This window comes from Melozone crissalis, unplaced genomic scaffold, assembly GCF_028551555.1.
Source record: "Melozone crissalis strain CALT ecotype California unplaced genomic scaffold, PUWL_Pcris_2 ptg000549l_1, whole genome shotgun sequence".
Taxonomy (NCBI): domain Eukaryota; kingdom Metazoa; phylum Chordata; class Aves; order Passeriformes; family Passerellidae; genus Melozone; species Melozone crissalis.
Window position 1 is genome coordinate 72279 of NW_026536245.1, and position 6148 is coordinate 78426.

Below are 6148 nucleotides of genomic sequence, written 5' to 3' on the forward strand. Positions count from 1 at the left end.
GTCTGTCCAGGTGTATCCAGGTGTGCCCAGGTGTGTCAGTGCTCGTCGCCCTGCTCGTTGAGGGCCAGCAGCAGCAGCAGCGCCCACCCCCCGAGCAGCCCCGCGCTCTGCAGCGCCAGCAGCGCCCAGGGCCGGGGGGAGCGCACGGACAGCATGGCCGGCACCTGGGGACAGCTCAGTGTCACCTGGGGCACCTGAGAGTCACCTGAGTGTCACCTGAGTGTCACCTGAGATACCTGAGTGTCACCTGAGATACCTGAGAGTCACCTGAGAGCCACCTGAGATACCTGAGTGTCACCTGAGAGTCACCTGAGATACCTGAGTGTCACCTGAGATACCTGAGAGTCACCTGAGATACCTGAGTGTCACCTGAGATACCTGAGAGTCACCTGAGTGCCACCTGCAGCCCCGCGCTCTGCAGCGCCAGCAGCGCCCAGGGCCGGGGGGAGCGCACGGACAGCATGGCCGGCATCTGGGGACAGCTCAGTGTCACCTGAGTGTCACCTGAGATACCTGAGTGTCACCTGAGATACCTGAGAGTCACCTGAGTGTCACCTGAGAGTCACCTGAGATACCTGAGTGTCACCTGAGATACCTGAGAGTCACCTGAGAGTCACCTGTCACCTGAGTGTCACCTGAGATACCTGAGAGTCACCTGAGAGTCACCTGAGTGTCACCTGAGAGCCACCTGAGATACCTGAGTGTCACCTGAGTGTCACCTGAGAGTCACCTGAGATACCTGAGTGTCACCTGAGATACCTGAGAGTCACCTGAGAGCCACCTGAGATACCTGAGTGTCACCTGAGTGTCACCTGGGTCACCTGAGAGTCACCTGATATACCCGAGTGTCACCTGAGATAGCTGAGTGTCACCTAAGAGTCACCTGGGGACACCCGAGAGTCACCCGAGAGTCACCTGGAATACCTGAGTGTCACCTGAGAGTCATCTCAGTGTCACCTGGGGACACCTGAGAGTCACCTGGGGTCACTTGCGAGTGCCCATGTGACAGCTACAGGTACCCACAAGCACCTGTGGGACACCTGAGGGTCACCCCGGTGTCCCCAGAGTTCCCTTGATGCCACTGTGTCCCCAATGTCCCCCCAATGTCCCCCCAATGTCCCCCCAATGTCCCCAATGCCCCAAATCCCCCCAATGTCCCCAATGTCCCCAATGTCCCCGATGTCCCCGCAGTGTCCCCGTGTCCCTCACCATGTGGCACAGCGCCAGGTGCAGCAGGAAGCCCCAATGTCCCCAATGTCCCCAATCCCCCCGATGTCCCCAATGCCCCCGATGTCCCCGATGCCCCCAATGTCCCCAATGTCCCCGATGTCCCTGCAGTGTCCCCGTGTCCCTCACCATGTGGCACAGCGCCAGGTGCAGCAGGAATCCCCAATGTCCCCAATGTCCCCAATCCCCCCGATGTCCCCAATGCCCCCGATGTCCCCGATGCCCCCAATCCCCCCAATGTCCCCAGTGTCCCCCCAGTGTCCCCGTGTCCCTCACCATGTGGCACAGCGCCAGGTGCAGCAGGAATCCCCAATGTCCCCAATGTCCCCAATCCCCCCAGTGTCCCCGATGTCCCCAGTGTCCCCGTGTCCCTCACCATGTGGCACAGCGCCAGGTGCAGCAGGAATCCCCAATGTCCCCAATGTCCCCAATCCCCCCGATGCCCCCAATCCCCCCAATGTCCCCAGTGTCCCCGCAGTGTCCCCGTGTCCCTCACCATGTGGCACAGCGCCAGGTGCAGCAGGAAGCCCCCGCCCAGCGCCGCCAGCCAGGTGCGGGCAGCGGGGGCGGCCCCCAGGGCCAGCCCGGCCACCACCCCCGGCAGCACCGGCAGCGCCCCCGCCGCGGCCAGCGCCACCGAGCGGCGGGGGCCCAGCCCGGCCTGCGACAGCACCAGCGCGTCACCTGCGGGACAGGGACAGTGAGAGATGTCCCCAGACAGGGACAGCGCCAGCGCGTCACCTGCGGGACAGGGACAGCGACAGTGAGAGATGTCCCCAGACAGGGACAGCGCCAGCGCGTCACCTGCGGGACAGCGACAGTGAGAGATGTCCCCAAACAGGGACAGCACCAGCGCGTCACCTGCGGGACAGGGACAGTGAGAGATGTCCCCAGACAGGGACAGCGCCAGCGCGTCACCTGCGGGACAGCGACAGTGAGAGATGTCCCCAGACAGGGACAGCGCCAGCGCGTCACCTGCGGGACAGCGACAGTGAGAGATGTCCCCAGACAGGGACAGCGCCAGCGCGTCACCTGCGGGACAGCGACAGTGAGAGATGTCCCCAAACAGGGACAGCGCCAGCGCGTCACCTGCGGGACAGCGACAGTGAGAGATGTCCCCAGACAGGGACAGCGCCAGCGCGTCACCTGCGGGACAGGGACAGCGACAGTGAGAGATGTCCCCAGACAGGGACAGCGCCAGCGCGTCACCTGCGGGACAGCGACAGTGAGAGATGTCCCCAGACAGGGACAGCGCCAGCGCGTCACCTGCGGGACAGCGACAGTGAGAGATGTCCCCAAACAGGGACAGCGCCAGCGCGTCACCTGCGGGACAGCGACAGCGACAGTGAGAGATGTCCCCAAACAGGGACAGCGCCAGCGCGTCACCTGCGGGACAGCGACAGTGAGAGATGTCCCCAAACAGGGACAGCGCCAGCGCGTCACCTGCGGGACAGCGACAGTGAGAGATGTCCCCAGACAGGGACAGCGCCAGCGCGTCACCTGCGGGACAGCGACAGTGAGAGATGTCCCCAAACAGGGACAGCGCCAGCGCGTCACCTGCGGGACAGCGACAGTGAGAGATGTCCCCAAACAGGGACAGCGCCAGCGCGTCACCTGCGGGACAGCGACAGTGAGAGATGTCCCCAAACAGGGACAGCGCCAGCGCGTCACCTGCGGGACAGGGACAGCGACAGTGAGAGATGTCCCCAGACAGGGACAGCGCCAGCGCGTCACCTGCGGGACAGCGACAGCGACAGTGAGAGATGTCCCCAAACAGGGACAGCGCCAGCGCGTCACCTGCGGGACAGCGACAGTGACAGTGAGAGATGTCCCCAAACAGGGACAGCGCCAGCGCGTCACCTGCGGGACAGCGACAGTGACAGTGAGAGATGTCCCCAAACAGGGACAGCGCCAGCGCGTCACCTGCGGGACAGCGACAGTGAGAGATGTCCCCAAACAGGGACAGCGCCAGCGCGTCACCTGCGGGACAGGGACAGTGAGAGATGTCCCCAGACAGGGACAGCGCCAGCGCGTCACCTGCGGGACAGCGACAGTGACAGTGAGAGATGTCCCCAAACAGGGACAGCGCCAGCGCGTCACCTGCGGGACAGCGACAGTGAGAGATGTCCCCAAACAGGGACAGCGCCAGCGCGTCACCTGCGGGACAGCGACAGTGACAGTGAGAGATGTCCCCAAACAGGGACAGCGCCAGCGCGTCACCTGCGGGACAGCGACAGTGACAGTGAGAGATGTCCCCAGACAGGGACAGCGCCAGCGCGTCACCTGCGGGACAGCGACAGTGAGAGATGTCCCCAAACAGGGACAGCGCCAGCGCGTCACCTGCGGGACAGCGACAGTGAGAGATGTCCCCAAACAGGGACAGCGCCAGCGCGTCACCTGCGGGACAGGGACAGTCACAGTGAGAGATGTCCCCAAACAGGGACAGCGCCAGCGCGTCACCTGCGGGACAGGGACAGTCACAGTGAGAGATGTCCCCAAACAGGGACAGCGCCAGCGAGTCACCTGCGGGACAGCGACAGTGACAGTGAGAGATGTCCCCTGACTCGGGACAGCAACACTGAGAAATGTCCCCAAACACGGGACAGTGACACTGACAGAAATGTCCCCAAACACCGGGTGTCACCTACGGGGACAGCGACACTGAGAGCCCCTGCGCACCCCCAGCCCCGCCCCCGTTCCCATAGCCCCGCCCCTTCCCCCAGGCCCCGCCCCTCACTGAAGGCCCGCGGCAGCTCGTGCAGCGCCAGCCCCGCCTCCGTTCCAATAACCCCGCCCCCTTTGCCCAGGCCCCGCCCCCTTTCCCAGGCCCCGCCCCTTACTGAAGGCGCGCGGCAGCTCGTGCAGGGCCAGCCCCGCCCCCGCGGCGGCCCCGGCGCTGCCGGAAGCGGCGAAGGCGGAGCCGAGCGCGAGCCCGTCCGCCAGGCGGTGAACGGCGCCCCCTGCCGACAGCAACAGCGCCTGCGCGCGGCCCGGGCCTGGGAGCGGCGCACGGACACGGGACGGACACGGGACGGACACACGGACACGGGACGGACACACGGTCACGGGACGGACACACGGTCACGGGATGGACACACGGACACGGGACGGACACGGGACGGACACGGGACGGACACGGGATGGACACGGGATGGACAGACGGACACACGGACACGGGATAGACACGGGACAGACACACGGACAGACACGGGACAGACAGACAAGGGACAGACAGACACGGGATAGACACGGGATAGACACGGGATAGACAGGGACAGACAGACACGGGACAGACGGACGGACACACGGACAGACAGACAGACAGACACGGGATGGACAGACAGACAGATAACACAGACAGACACGGGATACACCGGCACAGACAGACAGACACGGGACAGACGGACCAACAGACACGGAGAGAGAGGGAGAGAGAGACAGGGGTCAGCACAGGGCACCCACGGCTCACCCGGGACACCTGGGGACACCTGGGGACACCTGGGGACACCCGGGGACACCTGGGGACAGTCCTGTGTCACCCGGGACACCTGGGGACACCTGGGGACAGTCCTGTGTCCCGGGGACACCTGGGGACAGTCCTGTGTCCCGGGGACACCTGGGGACACCTGGGGACACCTGGGGACAGTCCTGTGTCCCGGGGACACCTGGGGACCCCCCAGGTCACTCACGGGGACACCTGAGGTCACTGGGGCCACCCCCAGGCACCTCTGGACACCCCCGTGTCCCCCCCGTGTCCCCCCCGTGTCCCCTCAATGTCCCCCAACATCCTCAATGTCCCCAATATCCCCCCAAATGCCCCCAATATCCCCCCCGTGTCCCCCCCAATGTCCCCCCGAGTGTCCCCAATATCCCCTCAGTGTTCCCAAATGTCCCCAATGTCCCCCCAATGTTCCCCCAAGTGTCCCAAATATCCCCCCAATATCGCCCCCGATGTCCCCAAATGTCCCAAAAGTTCCCAATATCCCCCCAATGTCCCCAATATCCCCCCAATGTCCCCTAATATCCCCCAATATCCCCCCAATATCCCCCCAATATCCCCCCAATATCCCCCCAACATCCCCCAACATCCCCCAAAATCCCCCCAATATCCCCCAATATCCCCAATATCCCCCAATATCCCCCAATATCCCCCCAATATCCCCCCAATATCCCCCCAATATCCCCCCAATATCCCCAATATCCCCCCAATATCCCCCCAATATCCCCCCAATGTCCCCCAATATCCCCCAATATCCCCCAATATCCCCCAATATCGCCCCAATGTCCCCAATATCCCCCCAAATGTCTCCAATGTCCCCAATATCCCCCCAAATGTCCCCAATTTCCCCCCAATGTCCCCCCCGTGTCCCCCCCAACGTCCCCGCTGTCCCCCGAGCGCCCCCAGGTGGCGCCCGGCGCCGCGGGCCCGCGCCCGGCCCAGTGGCCTAATGGACAAGGCATCAGCCTCCGGAGCTGGGGATTGTGGGTTCGAGTCCCACCTGGGTCGCACCGCCCCCCTTTTACCGGGGGGATTTGGGGGAGAATTTGTGGGGTTTTGAGGGGATTTGGGGGGATTGGAGGAGTTTCAGGGGAAATTTTGGGGAAAATTAAAGGAGTTTTGGGGGAAAAATTGGTGAGATTTGGGAGTTTTTGGGGGAAAGATTGGGGAGATTTGGGGGGTTTTGGGGAAAAAATTGTGAGATTTGGGGGGTTTTGGGGAAAGATTGGGGAGATATGGGGGGTTTTGGGGAAAAAATTGTGAGATTTGGGGGGTTTTGGGGAAAGATTGGGGAGATTTGGGGGGTTTTGGGGAAAAAATTGTGAGATTTGGAGGGGTTTTGGGGAAAAAATTGTGAGATTTGGGGGGTTTTGGGGAAAGATTGGGGAGATTTGGGGGGTTTTGGGGAAAGATTGGGGAGAT

At 63.2% G+C, this 6148-nt stretch overlaps 1 non-coding gene across 1 annotated transcript; it reads left to right on the plus strand.

Moving 5' to 3' along the window:
* Positions 1-5661: 5661 nt before the first annotated feature.
* On the plus strand, positions 5662-5734 carry TRNAR-CCG (transfer RNA arginine (anticodon CCG)). Its single transcript has one exon. It is a non-coding gene; the product is annotated as a tRNA-Arg (tRNA).
* The last annotated feature ends 414 nt before the right edge of the window (positions 5735-6148 follow it).